The sequence below is a fragment of the Anopheles funestus genome, unplaced genomic scaffold (genome assembly GCF_943734845.2).
Source record: "Anopheles funestus unplaced genomic scaffold, idAnoFuneDA-416_04 scaffold_26_ctg1, whole genome shotgun sequence".
Lineage (NCBI taxonomy): Eukaryota > Metazoa > Arthropoda > Insecta > Diptera > Culicidae > Anopheles > Anopheles funestus.
Window position 1 is genome coordinate 374,493 of NW_026045357.1, and position 27,959 is coordinate 402,451.

Here is a 27,959-nt window from a genome sequence, read left to right on the forward strand (position 1 = left end):
GCCAAGAAACCTTAGCCAAGACACTTTAGCCAAGACACCTTAGCCAAGACACATTAGCCAAGACACCTTAGCCAAGACACCTAAGCCAAGACACATTAGCCAAGACACATTAGCCAAGACACATTAGCCAAGACACCTTAGCCAAGACACATTAGCCGAGACACATTAGCCGAGACACATTAGCCGAGACACATTAGCCGAGAAACATTAGCCGAGACACATTAGCCAAGACACCTTAGCCAAGACACATTAGCCGAGACACCTTAGCCAAGACACATTAGCCAAGACACCTTAGCCAAGACACCTTAGCCAAGACACATTAGCCGAGACACATTAGCCAAGACACATTAGCCAAGACACCTTAGCCAAGACACATTAGCCAAGACACATTAGCCAAGACACCTTAGCCAAGACACATTAGCCGAGACACATTAGCCAAGACACCTTAGCCAAGACACCTTAGCCAAGACACATTAGCCGAGACACCTTAGCCAAGACACCTTAGCCAAGACACCTTAGCCAAGACACCTTAGCCAAGACACCTTAGCCAAGACACCTTAGCCAAGACACTTTAGCCGAGACACATTAGCCAAGACACCTTAGCCAAGACACATTAAACAAGACACCTTAGCCAAGACACCTTAGCCAAGACACATTAGCCAAGACACATTAGCCAAGACACCTTAGCCAAGACACCTTAGCCAAGACACATTAGCCAAGACACCTTAGCCAAGACACATTAGCCAAGACACATTAGCCAAGACACCTTAGCCAAGACACATTAGCCAAGACACCTTAGCCGAGACACATTAGCCAAGACACCTTAGCCAAGACACCTAAGCCAAGACACTTTAGCAAAGACACATTAGCCAAGACACCTTAGCCAAGACACCTTAGCCAAGACACATTAGCCAAGACACATTAGCCAAGACACCTTAGCCAAGACACCTTAGCCAAGACACATTAGCCGAGACACATTAGCCAAGACACCTTAGCCAAGACACCTTAGCCAAGACACCTTAGCCAAGACACCTTAGCCAAGACACCTTAGCCAAGAAACCTTAGCCAAGACACTTTAGCCAAGACACCTTAGCCAAGACACATTAGCCAAGACACCTTAGCCAAGACACCTAAGCCAAGACACTTTAGCCAAGACACATTAGCCAAGACACCTTAGCCAAGACACCTTAGCCAAGACACATTAGCCAAGACACATTAGCCAAGACACCTTAGCCAAGACACCTTAGCCAAGACACATTAGCCGAGACACATAAGCCAAGACACCTTAGCCAAGACACCTTAGCCAAGACACCTTAGCCAAGACACCTTAGCCAAGACACCTTAGCCAAGACACCTTAGCCAAGACACATTAGCCAAGACACATTAGCCAAGACACCTTAGCCAAGACACCTTAGCCAAGACGCATTAGCCGAGACACCTTAGCCAAGACACATTAGCCAAGACACCTTAGCCAAGACACCTTAGCCAAGACACATTAGCCGAGACACATTAGCCAAGACACATTAGCCAAGACACCTTAGCCAAGACACCTTAGCCAAGACACCTTAGCCAAGACACCTTAGCCAAGACACATTAGCCGAGACACATTAGCCGAGACACATTAGCCAAGACACCTTAACCAAGACACCTTAGCCAAGACACATTAGCCGAGACACCTTAGCCAAGACACATTAGCCAAGACACCTTAGCCAAGACACCTTAGCCAAGACACATTAGCCGAGACACATTAGCCAAGACACATTAGCCAAGACACCTTAGCCAAGACACATTAGCCAAGACACATTAGCCAAGACACCTTAGCCAAGACACATTAGCCGAGACACATTAGCCAAGACACCTTAGCCGAGACACCTTAGCCAAGACACCTTAGCCAAGACACCTTAGCCAAGACACCTTAGCCAAGACACCTTAGCCAAGACACTTTAGCCGAGACACATTAGCCAAGACACCTTAGCCAAGACACATTAAACAAGACACCTTAGCCAAGACACCTTAGCCAAGACACATTAGCCAAGACACATTAGCCAAGACACCTTAGCCAAGACACCTTAGCCAAGACACATTAGCCGAGACACATTAGCCGAGACACATTAGCCGAGACACATTAGCCGAGACACATTAGCCGAGACACATTAGCCAAGACACCTTAGCCAAGACACCTTAGCCAAGACACATTAGCCGAGACACCTTAGCCAAGACACATTAGCCAAGACACCTTAGCCAAGACACCTTAGCCAAGACACATTAGCCGAGACACATTAGCCAAGACACATTAGCCAAGACACCTTAGCCAAGACACATTAGCCAAGACACATTAGCCAAGACACCTTAGCCAAGACACATTAGCCGAGACACATTAGCCAAGACACCTTAGCCAAGACACCTTAGCCAAGACACATTAGCCGAGACACCTTAGCCAAGACACCTTAGCCAAGACACCTAAGCCAAGACACCTTAGCCAACACACCTTAGCCAAGACACCTTAGCCAAGACACTTTAGCCGAGACACATTAGCCAAGACACCTTAGCCAAGACACATTAAACAAGACACCTTAGCCAAGACACCTTAGCCAAGACACATTAGCCAAGACACATTAGCCAAGACACCTTAGCCAAGACACCTTAGCCAAGACACCTTAGCCAAGACACCTTAGCCAAGACACATTAGCCAAGACACATTAGCCAAGACACCTTAGCCAAGACACATTAGCCAAGACACCTTAGCCGAGACACATTAGCCAAGACACCTTAGCCAAGACACCTAAGCCAAGACACTTTAGCAAAGACACATTAGCCAAGACACCTTAGCCAAGACACATTAGCCAAGACACATTAGCCAAGACACATTAGCCAAGACACCTTAGCCAAGACACCTTAGCCAAGACACATTAGCCGAGACACATTAGCCAAGACACCTTAGCCAAGACACCTTAGCCAAGACACCTTAGCCAAGACACCTTAGCCAAGACACCTTAGCCAAGAAACCTTAGCCAAGACACTTTAGCCAAGACACCTTAGCCAAGACACATTAGCCAAGACACCTTAGCCAAGACACCTAAGCCAAGACACTTTAGCCAAGACACATTAGCCAAGACACCTTAGCCAAGACACCTTAGCCAAGACACATTAGCCAAGACACATTAGCCAAGACACCTTAGCCAAGACACCTTAGCCAAGACACATTAGCCGAGACACATAAGCCAAGACACCTTAGCCAAGACACCTTAGCCAAGACACCTTAGCCAAGACACCTTAGCCAAGACACCTTAGCCAAGACACATTAGCCAAGACACATTAGCCAAGACACCTTAGCCATGACACCTTAGCCAAGACACATTAGCCGAGACACATTAGCCAAGACACCTTAGCCAAGACACTTAGCCAAGACACCTTAGCCAAGACACCTTAGCCAAGACACCTTAGCCAAGACACATTAGCCAAGACACCTTAGCCGAGACACATTAGCCGAGACACATTAGCCAAGACACCTTAGCCAAGACACATTAGCCGAGACACATTAGCCAAGACACCTTAGCCAAGACACCTTAGCCAAGACACCTTAGCCAAGACACCCTAGCCAAGACACCTTAGCCAAGACACATTAGCCAAGACACCTTAGCCAAGACACCTTAGCCAAGACACCTTAGCCAAGAAACCTTAGCCAAGACACCTTAGCCAAGACACATTAGCCAAGACACATAAGCCAAGACACCTTAGCCAAGACACCTTAGCCAAGACACATTAGCCGAGACACATTAGCCAAGACACCTTAGCCAAGACACCTTAGCCAAGACACCTTAGCCAAGACACCTTAGCCAAGACACCTTAGCCAAGACACATTAGCCAAGACACATTAGCCAAGACACATTAGCCAAGACATCGAAGCCAAGACACATTAGCCAAGACACATTAGCCAAGACACATTAGCCAAGACACCGTAGCCAAGACACATTAGCCGAGACACCTTAGCCAAGACACCTAAGCCAAGACACTTTAGCCAAGACACATTAGCCAAGACACCTTAGCCAAGACACCTTAGCCAAGACACATTAGCCAAGACACATTAGCCAAGACACCGTAGCCAAGACACCTTAGCCAAGACACATTAGCCGAGACACCTTAGCCAAGACACCTTAGCCAAGACACCTTAGCCAAGACACCTTAGCCAAGACACCTTAGCCAAGACACATAAGCCAAGACACCTTAGCCAAGACACCTTAGCCAAGACACATTAGCCAAGACACATTAGCCAAGACACCTTAGCCAAGACACAATTGCCAAGACACCTTAGCCGAGACACATTAGCCGAGACACATTAGCCAAGACACCTTAGCCAAGACACATTAGCCGAGACACATTAGCCAAGACACCTTAGCCAAGACACCTTAGCCAAGACACATTAGCCGAGACACATTAGCCGAGACACATTAGCCAAGACACCTTAGCCAAGACACATAAGCCAAGACACATTAGCCAAGACACATTAGCCGAGACACATTAGCCAAGACACCTTAGCCAAGACACATAAGCCAAGACACATTAGCCAAGACACATTAGCCAAGACACCTTAGCCAAGACACATTAGCCGAGACACATTAGCCAAGACACCTTAGCCAAGACACATTAGCCGAGACACATTAGCCGAGACACATTAGCCAAGACACCTTAGCCAAGACACCTTAGCCAAGACACATTAGCCGAGACACCTTAGCCAAGACACATAAGCCAAGACACCTTAGCCAAGACACATTAGCCGAGACACATTAGCCAAGACACCTTAGCCAAGACACATTAGCCGAGACACATTAGCCGAGACACATTAGCCAAGACACCTTAGCCAAGACACATAAGCCAAGACACATTAGCCAAGACACAATAGCCGAGACACATTAGCCAAGACACCTTAGCCAAGACACATAAGCCAAGACACATTAGCCAAGACACATTAGCCAAGACACCTTAGCCAAGACACCTTAGCCAAGACACATTAGCCGAGACACATTAGCCAAGACACCTTAGCCAAGACACATTAGCCGAGACACATTAGCCGAGACACATTAGCCAAGACACCTTAGCCAAGACACCTTAGCCAAGACACCTTAGCCGAGACACCTTAGCCAAGACACATTAGCCGAGACACATTAGCCAAGACACCTTAGCCAAGACACCTTAGCCAAGACACATTAGCCGAGACACATTAGCCGAGACACATTAGCCAAGACACCTTAGCCAAGACACCTTAGCCAAGACACATTAGCCGAGACACCTTAGCCAAGACACATTAGCCAAGACACCTTAGCCAAGACACCTTAGCCAAGACACATTAGCCGAGACACATTAGCCAAGACACATTAGCCAAGACACCTTAGCCAAGACACATTAGCCAAGACACATTAGCCAAGACACCTTAGCCAAGACACATTAGCCGAGACACATTAGCCAAGACACCTTAGCCAAGACACCTTAGCCAAGACACATTAGCCGAGACACCTCAGCCAAGACACCTTAGCCAAGACACCTTAGCCAAGACACCTTAGCCAAGACACCTTAGCCAAGACACCTTAGCCAAGACACTTTAGCCGAGACACATTAGCCAAGACACCTTAGCCAAGACACATTAAACAAGACACCTTAGCCAAGACACCTTAGCCAAGACACCTTAGCCAAGACACCTTAGCCAAGACACATTAGCCAAGACACATTAGCCAAGACACATTAGCCAAGACACCTTAGCCAAGACACCTTAGCCAAGACACCTTAGCCAAGACACATTAGCCAAGACACATTAGCCAAGACACCTTAGCCAAGACACATTAGCCAAGACACCTTAGCCGAGACACATTAGCCAAGACACCTTAGCCAAGACACCTAAGCCAAGACACTTTAGCAAAGACACATTAGCCAAGACAACTTAGCCAAGACACCTTAGCCAAGACACATTAGCCAAGACACATTAGCCAAGACACCTTAGCCAAGACACCTTAGCCAAGACACATTAGCCGAGACACATTAGCCAAGACACCTTAGCCAAGACACCTTAGCCAATACACCTTAGCCAAGACACCTTAGCCAAGACACCTTAGCCAAGAAACCTTAGCCAAGACACTTTAGCCAAGACACCTTAGCCAAGACACATTAGCCAAGACACCTTAGCCAAGACACCTAAGCCAAGACACTTTAGCCAAGACACATTAGCCAAGACACCTTAGCCAAGACACCTTAGCCAAGACACATTAGCCAAGACACATTAGCCAAGACACCTTAGCCAAGACACCTTAGCCAAGACACATTAGCCGAGACACATAAGCCAAGACACCTTAGCCAAGACACCTTTGCCAAGACACCTTAGCCAAGACACCTTAGCCAAGACACCTTAGCCAAGACACCTTAGCCAAGACACATTAGCCAAGACACATTAGCCAAGACACCTTAGCCATGACACCTTAGCCAAGACACATTAGCCGAGACACATTAGCCAAGACACCTTAGCCAAGACACTTAGCCAAGACACCTTAGCCAAGACACCTTAGCCAAGACACCTTAGCCAAGACACATTAGCCAAGACACCTTAGCCGAGACACATTAGCCGAGACACATTAGCCAAGACACCTTAGCCAAGACACATTAGCCGAGACACATTAGCCAAGACACCTTAGCCAAGACACCTTAGCCAAGACACCTTAGCCAAGACACCTTAGCCAAGACACCTTAGCCAAGACACCTTAGCCAAGACACCTTAGCCAAGACACCTTAGCCAAGAAACCTTAGCCAAGACACCTTAGCCAAGACACCTTAGCCAAGACACATAAGCCAAGACACCTTAGCCAAGACACCTTAGCCAAGACACATTAGCCGAGACACATTAGCCAAGACACCTTAGCCAAGACACCTTAGCCAAGACACCTTAGCCAAGACACCTTAGCCAAGACACATTAGCCGAGACACATTAGCCGAGACACATTAGCCAAGACACCTTAGCCAAGACACATAAGCCAAGACACATTAGCCAAGACACATTAGCCGAGACACATTAGCCAAGACACCTTAGCCAAGACACATAAGCCAAGACACATTAGCCAAGACACATTAGCCAAGACACCTTAGCCAAGACACCTTAGCCAAGACACCTTAGCCAAGACACTTAGCCAAGACACCTTAGCCAAGACACCTTAGCCAAGACACCTTAGCCAAGACACATTAGCCGAGACACATTAGCCAAGACACCTTAGCCAAGACACCTTAGCCAAGACACCTTAGCCAAGACACCTTAGCCAAGACACATTAGCCGAGACACATTAGCCGAGACACATTAGCCAAGACACCTTAGCCAAGACACATAAGCCAAGACACATTAGCCAAGACACATTAGCCGAGACACATTAGCCAAGACACCTTAGCCAAGACACATTAGCCAAGACACCTTAGCCATGACACCTTAGCCAAGACACATTAGCCGAGACACATTAGCCAAGACACCTTAGCCAAGACACTTAGCCAAGACACCTTAGCCAAGACACCTTAGCCAAGACACCTTAGCCAAGACACATTAGCCAAGACACCTTAGCCGAGACACATTAGCCGAGACACATTAGCCAAGACACCTTAGCCAAGACACATTAGCCGAGACACATTAGCCGAGACACATTAGCCAAGACACCTTAGCCAAGACACCTTAGCCAAGACACATTAGCCGAGACACCTTAGCCAAGACACATAAGCCAAGACACCTTAGCCAAGACACATTAGCCGAGACACATTAGCCAAGACACCTTAGCCAAGACACATTAGCCGAGACACATTAGCCGAGACACATTAGCCAAGACACCTTAGCCAAGACACATAAGCCAAGACACATTAGCCAAGGCACATTAGCCGAGACACATTAGCCAAGACACCTTAGCCAAGACACATAAGCCAAGACACATTAGCCAAGACACATTAGCCAAGACACCTTAGCCAAGACACCTTAGCCAAGACACATTAGCCGAGACACATTAGCCAAGACACCTTAGCCAAGACACATTAGCCGAGACACATTAGCCAAGACACCTTAGCCAAGACACCTTAGCCAAGACACATTAGCCGAGACACATTAGCCGAGACACATTAGCCAAGACACCTTAGCCAAGACACCTTAGCCAAGACACATTAGCCGAGACACCTTAGCCAAGATACATTAGCCAAGACACCTTAGCCAAGACACCTTAGCCAAGACACCTTAGCCAAGACACATTAGCCGAGACACATTAGCCGAGACACATTAGCCAAGACACCTTAGCCAAGACACATTAGCCAAGACACATTAGCCAAGACACCTTAGCCAAGACACATTAGCCGAGACACATTAGCCAAGACACCTTAGCCAAGACACCTTAGCCAAGACACATTAGCCGAGACACCTTAGCCAAGACACCTTAGCCAAGACACCTTAGCCAAGACACCTTAGCCAAGACACCTTAGCCAAGACACCTTAGCCAAGACACTTTAGCCGAGACACATTAGCCAAGACACATTAGCCAAGACACCTTAGCCAAGACACCTTAGCCAAGACACCTTAGCCAAGACACATTAGCCAAGACACATTAGCCAAGACACATTAGCCAAGACACCTTAGCCAAGACACCTTAGCCAAGACACCTTAGCCAAGACACATTAGCCAAGACACATTAGCCAAGACACCTTAGCCAAGACACATTAGCCAAGACACCTTAGCCGAGACACATTAGCCAAGACACCTTAGCCAAGACACCTAAGCCAAGACACTTTAGCAAAGACACATTAGCCAAGACAACTTAGCCAAGACACCTTAGCCAAGACACATTAGCCAAGACACATTAGCCAAGACACCTTAGCCAAGACACCTTAGCCAAGACACATTAGCCGAGACACATTAGCCAAGACACCTTAGCCAAGACACCTTAGCCAAGACACCTTAGCCAAGACACCTTAGCCAAGACACCTTAGCCAAGAAACCTTAGCCAAGACACTTTAGCCAAGACACCTTAGCCAAGACACATTAGCCAAGACACCTTAGCCAAGACACCTAAGCCAAGACACTTTAGCCAAGACACATTAGCCAAGACACCTTAGCCAAGACACCTTAGCCAAGACACATTAGCCAAGACACATTAGCCAAGACACCTTAGCCAAGACACCTTAGCCAAGACACATTAGCCGAGACACATAAGCCAAGACACCTTAGCCAAGACACCTTAGCCAAGACACCTTAGCCAAGACACCTTAGCCAAGACACCTTAGCCAAGACACCTTAGCCAAGACACATTAGCCAAGACACATTAGCCAAGACACCTTAGCCATGACACCTTAGCCAAGACACATTAGCCGAGACACATTAGCCAAGACACCTTAGCCAAGACACTTAGCCAAGACACCTTAGCCAAGACACCTTAGCCAAGACACCTTAGCCAAGACACATTAGCCAAGACACCTTAGCCGAGACACATTAGCCGAGACACATTAGCCAAGACACCTTAGCCAAGACACATTAGCCGAGACACATTAGCCAAGACACCTTAGCCAAGACACCTTAGCCAAGACACCTTAGCCAAGACACCTTAGCCAAGACACCTTAGCCAAGACACCTTAGCCAAGACACATTAGCCAAGACACCTTAGCCAAGACACCTTAGCCAAGACACATAAGCCAAGACACCTTAGCCAAGACACCTTAGCCAAGACACATTAGCCAAGACACATTAGCCAAGACACCTTAGCCAAGACACAATTGCCAAGACACCTTAGCCGAGACACATTAGCCAAGACACATTAGCCAAGAAACCTTAGCCAAGACACCTTAGCCAAGACACCTTAGCCAAGACACATAAGCCAAGACACCTTAGCCAAGACACCTTAGCCAAGACACATTAGCCGAGACACATTAGCCAAGACACCTTAGCCAAGACACCTTAGCCAAGACACCTTAGCCAAGACACCTTAGCCAAGACACATTAGCCAAGACACATTAGCCAAGACACATTAGCCAAGACATCGAAGCCAAGACACATTAGCCAAGACACATTAGCCAAGACACATTAGCCAAGACACATTAGCCAAGACACCGTAGCCAAGACACATTAGCCGAGACACCTTAGCCAAGACACCTAAGCCAAGACACTTTAGCCAAGACACATTAGCCAAGACACCTTAGCCAAGACACCTTAGCCAAGACACATTAGCCAAGACACATTAGCCAAGACACCGTAGCCAAGACACCTTAGCCAAGACACATTAGCCGAGACACCTTAGCCAAGACACCTTAGCCAAGACACCTTAGCCAAGACACCTTAGCCAAGACACCTTAGCCAAGACACATAAGCCAAGACACCTTAGCCAAGACACCTTAGCCAAGACACATTAGCCAAGACACATTAGCCAAGACACCTTAGCCAAGACACATTAGCCGAGACACATTAGCCAAGACACCTTAGCCAAGACACCTTAGCCAAGACACCTTAGCCAAGACACCTTAGCCAAGACACCTTAGCCAAGACACATTAGCCAAGAAACCTTAGCCAAGACACCTTAGCCAAGACACCTTAGCCAAGACACATTAGCCAAGACACCTTAGCCAAGACACCTTAGCCAAGACGCATTAGCCGAGACACATTAGCCAAGACACCTTAGCCAAGACACTTAGCCAAGACACCTTAGCCAAGACACCTTAGCCAAGACACCTTAGCCAAGACACATTAGCCAAGACACATTAGCCAAGACACATTAGCCAAGACACCTAAGCCAAGACACATTAGCCAAGACACATTAGCCAAGACACATTAGCCAAGACACCGTAGCCAAGACACATTAGCCGAGACACCTTAGCCAAGACACCTAAGCCAAGACACTTTAGCCAAGACACTTTAGCCAAGACACATTAGCCAAGACACCTTAGCCAAGACACCTTAGCCAAGACACATTAGTCAAGACACATTAGCCAAGACACCTTAGCCAAGACACCTTAGCCGAGACACCTTAGCCAAGACACATTAGCCAAGACACCTTAGCCAAGACACATTAGCCAAGACACCTTAGCCGAGACACATTAGCCGAGACACATTAGCCAAGACACATTAGCCAAGACACCTTAGCCAAGACACCTTAGCCAAGACACCTTAGCCAAGACACCTTAGCCAAGACACCTTAGCCAAGACACCTTAGCCAAGACACTTTAGCCAAGACACCTTAGCCAAGACACCTTAGCCAAGACACCTAAGCCAAGACACTTTGGCCAAGACACATTAGCCAAGACACCTTAGCCAAGACACCTTAGCCAAGACACATTAGCCAAGACACATTAGCCAAGACACATTAGCCAAGACACATTAGCCAAGACACCTTAGCCAAGACACATTAGCCGAGACACATTAGCCAAGACACCTTAGCCAAGACACCTTAGCCAAGACACCTTAGCCAAGACACATTAGCCAAGACACATTAGCCAAGACACCTTAGCCAAGACACATTAGCCAAGACACCTTAGCCGAGACACATTAGCCAAGACACCTTAGCCAAGACACCTAAGCCAAGACACTTTAGCAAAGACACATTAGCCAAGACAACTTAGCCAAGACACCTTAGCCAAGACACATTAGCCAAGACACATTAGCCAAGACACCTTAGCCAAGACACCTTAGCCAAGACACATTAGCCGAGACACATTAGCCAAGACACCTTAGCCAAGACACCTTAGCCAAGACACCTTAGCCAAGACACCTTAGCCAAGACACCTTAGCCAAGAAACCTTAGCCAAGACACTTTAGCCAAGACACCTTAGCCAAGACACATTAGCCAAGACACCTTAGCCAAGACACCTAAGCCAAGACACTTTAGCCAAGACACATTAGCCAAGACACCTTAGCCAAGACACCTTAGCCAAGACACATTAGCCAAGACACATTAGCCAAGACACCTTAGCCAAGACACCTTAGCCAAGACACATTAGCCGAGACACATAAGCCAAGACACCTTAGCCAAGACACCTTAGCCAAGACACCTTAGCCAAGACACCTTAGCCAAGACACCTTAGCCAAGACACCTTAGCCAAGACACATTAGCCAAGACACATTAGCCAAGACACCTTAGCCATGACACCTTAGCCAAGACACATTAGCCGAGACACATTAGCCAAGACACCTTAGCCAAGACACTTAGCCAAGACACCTTAGCCAAGACACCTTAGCCAAGACACCTTAGCCAAGACACATTAGCCAAGACACCTTAGCCGAGACACATTAGCCGAGACACATTAGCCAAGACACCTTAGCCAAGACACATTAGCCGAGACACATTAGCCAAGACACCTTAGCCAAGACACCTTAGCCAAGACACCTTAGCCAAGACACCTTAGCCAAGACACCTTAGCCAAGACACCTTAGCCAAGACACATTAGCCAAGACACCTTAGCCAAGACACCTTAGCCAAGACACATAAGCCAAGACACCTTAGCCAAGACACCTTAGCCAAGACACATTAGCCAAGACACATTAGCCAAGACACCTTAGCCAAGACACAATTGCCAAGACACCTTAGCCGAGACACATTAGCCAAGACACATTAGCCAAGACACCTTAGCCAAGACACCTTAGCCAAGACACCTTAGCCAAGACACATAAGCCAAGACACCTTAGCCAAGACACCTTAGCCAAGACACATTAGCCGAGACACATTAGCCAAGACACCTTAGCCAAGACACCTTAGCCAAGACACCTTAGCCAAGACACCTTAGCCAAGACACATTAGCCAAGACACATTAGCCAAGACACATTAGCCAAGACATCGAAGCCAAGACACATTAGCCAAGACACATTAGCCAAGACACATTAGCCAAGACACATTAGCCAAGACACCGTAGCCAAGACACATTAGCCGAGACACCTTAGCCAAGACACCTAAGCCAAGACACTTTAGCCAAGACACATTAGCCAAGACACCTTAGCCAAGACACCTTAGCCAAGACACATTAGCCAAGACACATTAGCCAAGACACCGTAGCCAAGACACCTTAGCCAAGACACATTAGCCGAGACACCTTAGCCAAGACACCTTAGCCAAGACACCTTAGCCAAGACACCTTAGCCAAGACACCTTAGCCAAGACACATAAGCCAAGACACCTTAGCCAAGACACCTTAGCCAAGACACATTAGCCAAGACACATTAGCCAAGACACCTTAGCCAAGACACATTAGCCGAGACACATTAGCCAAGACACCTTAGCCAAGACACCTTAGCCAAGACACCTTAGCCAAGACACCTTAGCCAAGACACCTTAGCCAAGACACATTAGCCAAGAAACCTTAGCCAAGACACCTTAGCCAAGACACCTTAGCCAAGACACATTAGCCAAGACACCTTAGCCAAGACACCTTAGCCAAGACGCATTAGCCGAGACACATTAGCCAAGACACCTTAGCCAAGACACTTAGCCAAGACACCTTAGCCAAGACACCTTAGCCAAGACACCTTAGCCAAGACACATTAGCCAAGACACATTAGCCAAGACACATTAGCCAAGACACCTAAGCCAAGACACATTAGCCAAGACACATTAGCCAAGACACATTAGCCAAGACACCGTAGCCAAGACACATTAGCCGAGACACCTTAGCCAAGACACCTAAGCCAAGACACTTTAGCCAAGACACTTTAGCCAAGACACATTAGCCAAGACACCTTAGCCAAGACACCTTAGCCAAGACACATTAGTCAAGACACATTAGCCAAGACACCTTAGCCAAGACACCTTAGCCGAGACACCTTAGCCAAGACACATTAGCCAAGACACCTTAGCCAAGACACATTAGCCAAGACACCTTAGCCGAGACACATTAGCCGAGACACATTAGCCAAGACACATTAGCCAAGACACCTTAGCCAAGACACCTTAGCCAAGACACCTTAGCCAAGACACCTTAGCCAAGACACCTTAGCCAAGACACCTTAGCCAAGACACTTTAGCCAAGACACCTTAGCCAAGACACCTTAGCCAAGACACCTAAGCCAAGACACTTTGGCCAAGACACATTAGCCAAGACACCTTAGCCAAGAAACCATAGCCAAGACACCTTAGCCAAGACACCTTAGCCAAGACACATTAGCCAAGACACCTTAGCCAAGACACATTAGCCAAGACACATTAGCCGAGACACCTTAGCCAAGACACCTTAGCCAAGACACCTTAGCCAAGACACCTTAGCCAAGACACATTAGCCGAGACACTTTAGCCAAGACACATAAGCCAAGACACCTTAGCCAAGACACCTTAGCCAAGACACATTAGCCAAGACACATTAGCCAAGACACCTTAGCCAAGACACAATTGCCAAGACACCTTAGCCAAGACACATTAGCCGAGACACATTAGCCGAGACACCTTAGCCAAGACACATTAGCCAAGACACCTTAGCCAAGACACCTTAGCCAAGACACATTAGCCAAGACACCTTAGCCAAGACACATTAGCCAAGACACATTAGCCAAGACACCTTAGCCAAGACACCTTAGCCAAGACACATTAGCCAAGACACCTTAGCCAAGACACCTTAGCCAAGACACATTAGCCGAGACACATTAGCCAAGACACCTTAGCCAAGACACTTAGCCAAGACACCTTAGCCAAGACACCTTAGCCAAGACACCTTAGCCAAGACACATTAGCCAAGACACATTAGCCAAGACACATTAGCCAAGACACCTAAGCCAAGACACATTAGCCAAGACACATTAGCCAAGACACATTAGCCAAGACACCTTAGCCAAGACACATTAGCCAAGACACATTAGCCAAGACACCTTAGCCAAGACACATTAGCCGAGACACCTTAGCCAAGACACCTCAGCCAAGACACCTTAGCCAAGACACCTTAGCCAAGACACATTAGCCGAGACACTTTAGCCAAGACACATAAGCCAAGACACATTAGCCAAGACACATTAGCCGAGACACATTAGCCAAGACACATTAGCCAAGACACCTTAGCCAAGACACTTTAGCCAAGACACTTTAGCCAAGACACATTAGCCAAGACACCTTAGCCAAGACACCTGAGCCAAGACACATTAGCCAAGACACATTAGCCAAGACACCTTAGCCAAGACACCTTAGCCGAGACACCTTAGCCAAGACACATTAGCCAAGACACCTTAGCCAAGACACATTAGCCAAGACACCTTAGCCGAGACACATTAGCCGAGACACATTAGCCAAGACACATTAGCCAAGACACCTTAGCCAAGACACCTTAGCCAAGACACCTTAGCCAAGACACCTTAGCCAAGACACCTTAGCCAAGACACCTTAGCCAAGACACCTAAGCCAAGACACTTTGGCCAAGACACATTAGCCAAGACACCTTAGCCAAGAAACCTTAGCCAAGACACATTAGCCAAGACACCTTAGCCAAGACACATTAGCCAAGACACATTAGCCGAGACACCTTAGCCAAGACACCTCAGCCAAGACACCTTAGCCAAGACACCTTAGCCAAGACACATTAGCCGAGACACTTTAGCCAAGACACATAAGCCAAGACACCTTAGCCAAGACACCTTAGCCAAGACACATTAGCCAAGACACCTTAGCCAAGACACAATTGCCAAGACACCTTAGCCGAGACACATTAGCCGAGACACATTAGCCGAGACACCTTAGCCAAGACACATTAGCCAAGACACCTTAGCCAAGACACCTTAGCCAAGACACATTAGCCAAGACACCTTAGCCAAGACACATTAGCCAAGACACATTAGCCTAGACACCTTAGCCAAGAAACCTTAGCCAAGACACCTTAGCCAAGACACCTTAGCCAAGACACATTAGCCGAGACACTTTAGCCAAGACACATAAGCCAAGACACCTTAGCCAAGACACCTTAGCCAAGACACATTAGCCAAGACACATTAGCCAAGACACCTTAGCCAAGACACAATTGCCAAGACACCTTAGCCGAGACACATTAGCCGAGACACATTAGCCAAGACACCTTAGCCAAGACACATTAGCCGAGACACATTAGCCAAGACACCTTAGCCAAGACACCTTAGCCAAGACACCTTAGCCAAGACACCTTAGCCAAGACACCTTAGCCAAGACACCTTAGCCAAGACACATTAGCCAAGAAACCTTAGCCAAGACACCTTAGCCAAGACACCTTAGCCAAGACACATTAGCCGAGACACTTTAGCCAAGACACATAAGCCAAGACACATTAGCCAAGACACCTTAGCCAAGACACATTAGCCAAGACACCTTAGCCGAGACACATTAGCCGAGACACATTAGCCAAGACACATTAGCCAAGACACCTTAGCCAAGACACCTTAGCCAAGACACCTTAGCCAAGACACCTTAGCCAAGACACATTAGCCAAGATACCTTAGCCAAGACACATTAGCCGAGACACCTTAGCCAAGACACCTTAGCCAAGACACCTTAGCCAAGACACCTTAGCCAAGACACCTTAGCCAAGACACCTTAGCCAAGACACCTTAGCCAAGAAACCTTAGCCAAGACACCTTAGCCAAGACACCTTAGCCAAGACACATTAGCCAAGACACCTTAGCCAAGACACATTAGCCAAGACACATTAGCCGAGACACCTTAGCCAAGACACCTTAGCCAAGACACCTTAGCCAAGACACATTAGCCGAGACACTTTAGCCAAGACACATAAGCCAAGACACCTTAGCCAAGACACCTTAGCCAAGACACATTAGCCAAGACACATTAGCCAAGACACCTTAGCCAAGACACTTTAGCCAAGACACCTTAGCCGAGACACATTAGCCGAGACACATTAGCCAAGACACCTTAGCCAAGACACATTAGCCGAGACACATTAGCCAAGACACCTTAGCCAAGACACCTTAGCCAAGACACCTTAGCCAAGACACCTTAGCCAAGACACCTAAGCCAAGAAACCTTAGCCAAGACACCTTAGCCAAGACACCTTAGCCAAGACACATTAGCCAAGACACCTTAGCCAAGACACCTTAGCCAAGACACATTAGCCAAGACACATTAGCCAAGACACATTAGCCAAGACACTTAGCCAAGACACCTTAGCCAAGACACCTTAGCCAAGACACCTTAGCCAAGACACATTAGCCAAGACACATTAGCCAAGACACATTAGCCAAGACACCTAAGCCAAGACACATTAGCCAAGACACATTAGCCAAGACACATTAGCCAAGACACCGTAGCCAAGACACATTAGCCGAGACACCTTAGCCAAGACACCTAAGCCAAGACACTTTAGCCAAGACACATTAGCCAAGACACCTTAGCCAAGACACCTTAGCCAAGACACATTAGCCAAGACACATTAAACAAGACACCTTAGCCAAGACACCTTAGCCAAGACACCTTAGCCAAGACACATTAGCCAAGACACCTTAGCCAAGACACATTAGCCAAGACACCTTAGCCGAGACACATTAGCCGAGACACATTAGCCAAGACACATTAGCCAAGACACCTTAGCCAAGACACCTTAGCCAAGACACCTTAGCCAAGACACCTTAGCCAAGACACCTTAGCCAAGACACATTAGCCAAGACACCTTAGCCAAGACACCTTAGCCAAGACACCTAAGCCAAGACACTTTAGCCAAGACACATTAGCCAAGACACCTTAGCCAAGACACCTTAGCCAAGACACATTAGCCAAGACACATTAGCCAAGACACCTTAGCCAAGACACCTTAGCCAAGACACCTTAGCCAAGACACCTTAGCCAAGACACCTTAGCCAAGACACCTTAGCCAAGACACCTTAGCCGAGACACATTAGCCAAGACACCTTAGCCAAGACACCTTAGCCGAGACACATTAGCCAAGACACCTTAGCCAAGACACCTTAGCCAAGACACCTTAGCCAAGACACCTTAGCCAAGACACTTTAGCCAAGATACATAAGCCAAGACACCTTAGCCAAGACACCTTAGCCAAGACACATTAGCCAAGACACATTAGCCAAGACACCTTAGCCAAGACACAATAGCCAAGACACCTTAGCCGAGACACATTAGCCGAGACACATTAGCCAAGACACCTTAGCCAAGACACATTAGCCGAGACACATTAGCCAAGACACCTTAGCCAAGACACCTTAGCCAAGACACATTAGCCGAGACATATTAGCCAAGACACCTTAGCCAAGACACTTAGCCAAGACACCTTAGCCAAGACACCTTAGCCAAGACACCTTAGCCAAGACACATTAGCCAAGACACATTAGCCAAGACACCTTAGCCAAGACACATTAGCCAAGACACATTAGCCAAGACACATTAGCCAAGACACATTAGCCAAGACACCTTAGCCGAGACACATTAGCCAAGACACCTTAGCCAAGACACATTAGCCAAGACACATTAGCCAAGACACCTTAGCCAAGACACCTTAGCCAAGACACATTAGCCGAGACACATTAGCCAAGACACCTTAGCCAAGACACATTAGCCAAGACACCTTAGCCAAGACACCTAAGCCAAGACACTTTAGCCAAGACACATTAGCCAAGACACCTTAGCCAAGACACCTTAGCCAAGACACATTAGCCAAGACACCTTAGCCAAGACACCTTAGCCAAGACACCTTAGCCAAGACACCTTAGCCAAGACACATAAGCCAAGACACATTAGCCAAGACACATTAGCCAAGACACATTAGCCAAGACACCTTAGCCAAGACACCTAAGCCAAGACACTTTAGCCAAGACACATTAGCCAAGACACCTTAGCCAAGACACCTTAGCCAAGACACATTAGCCAAGACACATTAAACAAGACACCTTAGCCAAGACACCTTAGCCAAGACACATTAGCCAAGACACATTAGCCAAGACACCTTAGCCAAGACACATTAGCCAAGACACCTTAGCCAAGACACATTAGCCAAGACACCTTAGCCGAGACACATTAGCCAAGACACCTTAGCCAAGACACCTAAGCCAAGACACTTTAGCCAAGACACATTAGCCAAGACACCTTAGCCAAGACACCTTAGCCAAGACACATTAGCCAAGACACATTAGCCAAGACACCTTAGCCAAGACACCTTAGCTAAGACACATTAGCCGAGACACATTAGCCAAGACACCTTAGCCAAGACACCTTAGCCAAGACACCTTAGCCAAGACACCTTAGCCAAGACACCTTAGCCAAGACACATTAGCCGAGACACATTAGCCAAGACACCTTAGCCAAGACACATTAGCCAAGACACCTTAGCCAAGACACCTTAGCCAAGACACCTTAGCCAAGACACCTTAGCCAAGACACATAAGCCAAGACACATTAGCCAAGACACATTAGCCAAGACACCTTAGCCAAGACACATTAGCCAAGACACCTTAGCCAAGACACCTTAGCCAAGACACATTAGCCAAGACACATTAGCCAAGACACCTTAGCCAAGACACTTTAGCCAAGACACATTAGCCAAGACACCTTAGCCAAGACACATTAGCCATGACACCTTAGCCGAGACACCTTAGCCAAGACACATTAGCCGAGACACATTAGCCAAGACACCTTAGCCAAGACACCTTAGCCAAGACACCTTAGCCAAGACACCTTAGCCAAGACACATTAGCCGAGACACATTAGCCAAGACACCTTAGCCAAGACACATTAGCCAAGACACCTTAGCCAAGACACCTTAGCCAAGACACATAAGCCAAGACACATTAGCCAAGACACATTAGCCAAGACACATTAGCCAAGACACATTAGCCAAGACACCTTAGCCAAGACACTTTAGCCAAGACACATTAGCCAAGACACCTTAGCCAAGACACATTAGCCAAGACACCTTAGCCGAGACACCTTAGCCAAGTTACATTAGCCGAGACACATTAGCCAAGACACCTTAGCCAAGACACCTTAGCCAAGACACATTAGCCAAGACACATTAGCCGAGACACATTAGCCAAGACACCTTAGCCAAGACACCTTAGCCGAGACACCTTAGCCAAGACACCTTAGCCAAGACACATTAGCCGAGACACCTTAGCCAAGACACATTAGCCAAGACACCTTAGCCAAGACACCTTAGCCAAGACACATTAGCCGAGACACATTAGCCAAGACACATTAGCCAAGACACATTAGCCAAGACACCTTAGCCAAGACACATTAGCCAAGACACCTTAGCCGAGACACCTTAGCCAAGACACCTTAGCCAAGACACATTAGCCAAGACACATTAGCCGAGACACATTAGCCAAGACACCTTAGCCAAGACACCTTAGCCGAGACACATTAGCCAAGACACCTTAGCCAAGACACATTAGCCAAGACACATTAGCCAAGACACATTAGCCAAGACACCTTAGCCAAGACACTTTAGCCAAGACACATTAGCCAAGACACCTTAGCCAAGACACCTTAGCCAAGACACCTTAGCCGAGACACATTAGCCAAGACACATTAGCCAAGACACATTAGCCAAGACACCTTAGCCAAGACACATTAGCCAAGACACCTTAGCCGAGACACCTTAGCCAAGACACCTTAGCCAAGACACATTAGCCAAGACACCTTAGCCAAGACACATTAGCCAAGACACCTTAGCCAAGACACTTTAGCCAAGACACATTAGCCAAGACACATTAGCCAAGACACCTTAGCCAAGACACATTAGCCAAGACACCTTAGCCGAGACACCTTAGCCAAGACACCTTAGCCAAGACACATTAGCCAAGACACATTAGCCGAGACACATTAGCCAAGACACCTTAGCAAAGACACCTTAGCCGAGACACATTAGCCAAGACACCTTAGCCAAGACACATTAGCCGAGACACCTTAGCCAAGACACATTAGCCAAGACACCTTAGCCAAGACACCTTAGCCAAGACACATTAGCCGAGACACATTAGCCAAGACACATTAGCCAAGACACATTAGCCAAGACACCATAGCCAAGACACATTAGCCAAGACACATTAGCCAAGACACCTTAGCCAAGACACTTTAGCCAAGACACATTAGCCAAGACACCTTAGCCAAGACACATTAGCCAAGACACCTTAGCCGAGACACCTTAGCCAAGACACATTAGCCGAGACACATTAGCCAAGACACCTTAGCCAACACACCTTATCCAAGACACATTAGCCAAGACACATTAGCCAAGACACCTTAGCCAAGACACCTTAGCCAAGACACCTTAGCCAAGACACCTTAGCCAAGACACATTAGCCAAGACACATTAGCCAAGACACCTTAGCCAAGACACCTTAGCCAAGACACATTAGCCAAGACACATTAGCCAAGACACATTAGCCAAGACACCTTAGCCAAGACACATTAGCCAAGACACATTAGCCAAGACACCTTAGCCAAGACACCTTAGCCAAGACACATTAGCCAAGACACATTAGCCAAGACACCTTAGCCAAGACACCTTAGCCAAGACACATTAGCCGAGACACATTAGCCAAGACACCTTAGCCAAGACACCTTAGCCAAGACACCTTAGCCAAGACACCTTAGCCAAGACACCTTGGCCAAGACACCTTAGCCAAGACACATTAGCCAAGACACATTAGCCAAGACACCTTAGCCAAGACACATTAGCCAAGACACATTAGCCAAGACACATTAGCCAAGACACCTTAGCCAAGACACATTAGCCAAGACACATTAGCCAAGACACCTTAGCCAAGACACCTTAGCCAAGACACATTAGCCAAGACACATTAGCCAAGACACATTAGCCAAGACACCTTAGCCAAGACACATTAGCCAAGACACATTAGCCAAGACACCTTAGCCAAGACACCTTAGCCAAGACACATTAGCCAAGACACATTAGCCAAGACACCTTAGCCAAGACACCTTAGCCAAGACACATTAGCCGAGACACATTAGCCGAGACACCTTAGCCAAGACACATTAGCCAAGACACCTTAGCCAAGACACCTTAGCCAAGACACATTAGCCAAGACACATTAGCCAAGACACCTTAGCCAAGACACTTTAGCCAAGACACATTAGCCAAGACACCTTAGCCAAGACACCTTAGCCAAGACACATTAGCCAAGACACATTAGCCAAGACACCTTAGCCAAGACACCTTAGCCAAGACACATTAGCCGAGACACATTAGAAAAGACACATTAGCCAAGACACATTAGCCAAGACACCGTAGCCAAGACACCTTAGCCAAGACACCTTAGCCAAGACACATTAGCCGAGACACATTAGCCAAGACACCTTTGCCAAGACACATTAGCCAAGACACCTTAGCCAAGACACCTTAGCCAAGACACCTTAGCCAAGACACCTTAGCCAAGACACATAAGCCAAGACACATTAGCCAAGACACATTAGCCAAGACACCTTAGCCAATACACATTAGCCAAGACACCTTAGCCAAGACACCTTAGCCAAGACACCTTAGCCAAGACACATTAGCCAAGACACCTTAGCCAAGACACTTTAGCCAAGACACATTAGCCAAGACACCTTAGCCAAGACACATTAGCCAAGACACCTTAGCCGAGACACCTTAGCCAAGACACATTAGCCGAGACACCTTAGCCAAGACACCTTAGCCAAGACACCTTAGCCAAGACACCTTAGCCAAGACACCTTAGCCAAGACACATTAGCCGAGACACATTAGCCAAGACACCTTAGCCAAGACACATTAGCCAAGACACCTTAGCCAAGACACCTTAGCCAAGACACCTTAGCCAAGACACCTTAGCCAAGACACATTAGAAAAGACACATTAGCCAAGACACATTAGCCAAGACACATTAGCCAAGACACCTTAGCCAAGACACTTTAGCCAAGACACATTAGCCAAGACACCTTAGCCAAGACACATTAGCCAAGACACCTTAGCCGAGACACCTTAGCCAAGACACATTAGCCGAGACACATTAGCCAAGACACCTTAGCCAAGACACCTTAGCCAAGACACATTAGCCAAGACACATTAGCCGAGACACATTAGCCAAGACACCTTAGCCAAGACACATTAGCCGAGACACATTAGCCAAGACACCTTAGCCAAGACACCTTAGCCGAGACACCTTAGCCAAGACACCTTAGCCAAGACACATTAGCCGAGACACCTTAGCCAAGACACATTAGCCAAGACACCTTAGCCAAGACACCTTAGCCAAGACACATTAGCCGAGACACATTAGCCAAGACACATTAGCCAAGACACATTAGCCAAGACACCTTAGCCAAGACACATTAGCCAAGACACCTTAGCCGTGACACCTTAGCCAAGACACCTTAGCCAAGACACATTAGCCAAGACACATTAGCCGAGACACATTAGCCAAGACACCTTAGCCAAGACACCTTAGCCGAGACACATTAGCCAAGACACCTTAGCCAAGACACATAAGCCGAGACACCTTAGCCAAGACACATTAGCCAAGACACCTTAGCCAAGACACCTTAGCCAAGACACATTAGCCGAGACACATTAGCCAAGACACCTTAGCCAAGACACATTAGCCGAGACACATTAGCCGAGACACATTAGCCAAGACACCTTAGCCAAGACACATAAGCCAAGACACATTAGCCAAGACACATTATCCAAGACACCTTAGCCAAGACACATTAGCCAAGACACCTTAGGCAAGACACCTTAGCCAAGACACCTTAGCCAAGACACTTTAGCCGAGACACATTAGCCAAGACACATTAGCCAAGACACATTAGCCAAGACACATTAGCAAAGGCACCTTATTCAACACACTTTAGCCAAGTTACATTAGCCAAGACACCTTAGCCAAGACACATTAGCCAAGACACCTTAGCCGAGACACCTTAGCCAAGACACATTAGCCGAGACACATTAGCCAAGACACCTTAGCCAAGACACCTTAGCCAAGACACATTAGCCAAGACACCTTAGCCAAGACACCTTAGCCAAGACACATTAGCCGAGACACATTAGCCAAGACACCTTAGCCAAGACACATTAGCCAAGACACCTTAGCCAAGACACCTTAGCCAAGACACCTTAGCCAAGACACCTTAGCCAAGACACATAAGCCAAGACACATTAGCCAAGACACATTAGCCAAGACACATTAGCCAAGACACATTAGCCAAGACACCTTAGCCAAGACACTTTAGCCAAGACACATTAGCCAAGACACCTTAGCCAAGACACATTAGCCAAGACACCTTAGCCGAGACACCTTAGCCAAGACACATTAGCCGAGACACATTAGCCAAGACACCTTAGCCAAGACACCTTAGCCAAGACACATTAGCCAAGACACATTAGCCGAGACACATTAGCCAAGACACCTTAGCCAAGACACCTTAGCCGAGACACATTAGCCAAGACACCTTAGCCAAGACACATTAGCCGAGACACCTTAGCCAAGACACATTAGCCAAGACACCTTAGCCAAGACACCTTAGCCAAGACACATTAGCCGAGACACCTTAGCCAAGACACTTTAGCCAAGACACATTAGCCAAGACACCTTAGCCAAGACACATTAGCCAAGACACCTTAGCCGAGACACCTTAGCCAAGACACATTAGCCGAGACACATTAGCCAAGACACCTTAGCCAAGACACCTTAGCCAAGACACATTAGCCAAGACACATTAGCCGAGACACATTAGCCAAGACACCTTAGCCAAGACACCTTAGCCGAGACACATTAGCCAAGACACCTTAGCCAAGACACATTAGCCGAGACACCTTAGCCAAGACACCTTAGCCAAGACACCTTAGCCAAGACACCTTAGCCAAGACACATTAGCCGAGACACATTAGCCAAGACACCTTAGCCAAGACACATTAGCCGAGACACATTAGCCGAGACACATTAGCCAAGACACCTTAGCCAAGACACATAAGCCAAGACACATTAGCCAAGACACATTATCAAAGACACCTTAGCCAAGACACATTAGCCAAGACACCTTAGCCAAGACACCTTAGCCAAGACACCTTAGCCAAGACACTTTAGCCGAGACACATTAGCCAAGACACATTAGCCAAAACACATTAGCCGAGACACATTAGCAAAGGCACCTTATTCAACACACTTTAGCCAAGACACCTTAGCCAAGACACCTTAGCCAAGACACATTAGCCAAGACACCTTAGCCGAGACACCTTAGCCAAGACACATTAGCCGAGACACATTAGCCAAGACACCTTAGCCAAGACACCTTAGCCAAGACACAATAGCCGAGACACATTAGCCGAGACACATTAGCCAAGACACATTAGCCAAGACACCTTAGCCAAGACACATTAGCCGAGACACATTAGCCAAGACACCTTAGCCAAGACACATTAGCCAAGACACCTTAGCCAAGACACCTTAGCCAAGACACATTAGCCAAGACACCTTAGCCAAGACACCTTAGCCAAGACACCTTAGCCAAGACACATTAGCCGAGACACTTTAGCCGAGACACATTAGCCAAGACACCTTAGCCAAGACACATTAAACAAGACACCTTAGCCAAGACACCTTAGCCAAGACACATTAGCCAAGACACATTAGCCAAGACACCGTAGCCAAGACACCTTAGCCGAGACACCTTAGCCAAGACACCTAAGCCAAAACACTTTAGCCAAGACACTTTAGCCAAGACACATTAGCCAAGACACCTTAGCCAAGACACATTAGCCGAGACACATTAGCCAAGACACATTAGCCAAGACACCGTAGCCAAGACACCTTAGCCGAGACACCTTAGCCAAGACACCTAAGCCAAAACACTTTAGCCAAGACACATTAGCCAAGACACCTTAGCCAAGACACATTAGCCAAGACACCTTAGCCAAGACACCTTAGCCAAGACACATTAGCCGAGACACCTTAGCCAAGACACCTTAGCCAAGACACATTAGCCAAGACACCTTAGCCAAGACACTTTAGCCGAGACACATTAGCCAAGACACCTTAGCCAAGACACATTAAACAAGACACCTTAGCCAAGACACCTTAGCCAAGACACATTAGCCAAGACACATTGGCCAAGACACATTAGCCAAGACACCGCAGCCAAGACACATTAGCCGAGACACCTTAGCCAAGACACCTAAGCCAAGACACTTTAGCCAAGACACATTAGCCAAGACACCTTAGCCAAGACACCTTAGCCAAGACACATTAGCCAAGACACATTAAACAAGACACCTTAGCCAAGACACCTTAGCCAAGACACATTAGCCAAGACACATTAGCCAAGACACCTTAGCCAAGACACATTAGCCAAGACACCTTAGCCAAGACACCTTAGCCAAGACACATTAGCCAAGACACCTTAGCTGAGACACATTAGCCAAGACACCTTAGCCAAGACACCTAAGCCAAGACACTTTAGCCAAGACACATTAGCCAAGACACCTTAGCCAAGACACCTTAGCCAAGACACATTAGCCAAGACACCTTAGCCAAGACACCTTAGCTAAGACACCTTAGCCAAGACACATTAGCCGAGACACCTTAGCCAAGACACCTTAGCCAAGACACATTAGCCAAGACACATTAGCCAAGACACCTTAGCCAAGACACATTTGCCAAGACACCTTAGCCAAGACACCTTAGCCAAGACACCTTAGCCAAGACACCTTAGCCAAGACACCTTAGCCGAGACACCTTAGCCAAGACACCTTAGCCAAGACACCTTAGCCAAGACACATTAGCCAAGACACATTAGCCAAGACACATTAGCCAAGACACCTTAGCCAAGACACCTTAGCCAAGACACCTTAGCCAAGACACATTAGCCAAGACACATTAGCCAAGACACATTAGCCAAGACACCGTAGCCAAGACACCTTAGCCAAGACACCTTAGCCAAGACACATTAGCCAAGACACCTTAGCCAAGACACTTAGCCAAGACACCTTAGCCAAGACACCTTAGCCAAGACACCTTAGCCAAGACACATTAGCCAAGACACATTAGCCAAGACACCTTAGCCAAGACACATTAGCCAAGACACATTAGCCGAGACACATTAGCCAAGACACCTTAGCCAAGACACCTTAGCCGAGACACATTAGCCAAGACACCTTAGCCAAGACACCTTAGCCAAGACACCGTAGCCAAGACACCTTAGCCAAGACACCTTAGCCAAGACACATTAGCCAAGACACCTTAGCCAAGACACTTAGCCAAGACACCTTAGCCAAGACACCTTAGCCAAGACACCTTAGCCAAGACACATTAGCCAAGACACATTAGCCAAGACACCTTAGCCAAGACACATTAGCCAAGACACATTAGCCGAGACACATTAGCCAAGACACCTTAGCTGAGACACCTTAGCCAAGACACCTTAGCCAAGACACCTTAGCCAAGACACATCAGCCAAGACACATTAGCCAAGACACCTTAGCCAAGACACATTAGCCGAGACACATTAGCCAAGACACCTTAGCCAAGACACCTTAGCCAAGACACCTTAGCCAAGACACCTTAGCCAAGACACCTTAGCCAAGACACATTAGCCAAGACACATTAGCCAAGACACCTTAGCCAAGACACCTTAGCCAAGACACATTAGCCGAGACACATTAGCCAAGACACCTTAGCCAAGACACTTAGCCAAGACACCTTAGCCAAGACACCTTAGCCAAGACACCTTAGCCAAGACACATTAGCCAAGACACATTAGCCAAGACACATTAGCCAAGACACCGTAGCCAAGACACCTTAGCCAAGACACATTAGCCGAGACACATTAGCCAAGACACATTAGCCAAGACACCTTAGCCAAGACACTTTAGCCAAGACACATTAGCCAAGAAACCTTAGCCGAGACACCTTAGACAAGACACTTTAGCCAAGACACATAAGCCAAGACACCTTAGCCAAGACACCTTAGCCAAGACACCTTAGCCAAGACACATTAGCCAAGACACCTTAGCCAAGACACCTTAGCCAAGACACGATAG

The 27,959-nt window shown here is 47.4% G+C and overlaps 2 long non-coding RNA genes across 3 annotated transcripts in view; both read right to left on the minus strand.

The window, feature by feature from the left end:
- Positions 1 to 27,959, minus strand: part of LOC125774542 (uncharacterized) — a 57,138-nt gene that overhangs the window by 21,240 nt on the left and 7,939 nt on the right. The gene's annotated exons all lie outside the window — the stretch shown is intronic.
- Positions 60 to 27,950, minus strand: LOC125774544 (uncharacterized). The gene is made up of 3 exons (XR_007421032.1): positions 27,871 to 27,950; positions 2,069 to 2,474; positions 60 to 136 (listed from the first exon to the last, which is right to left on the minus strand). It is a non-coding gene; the product is annotated as an uncharacterized LOC125774544 (long non-coding RNA).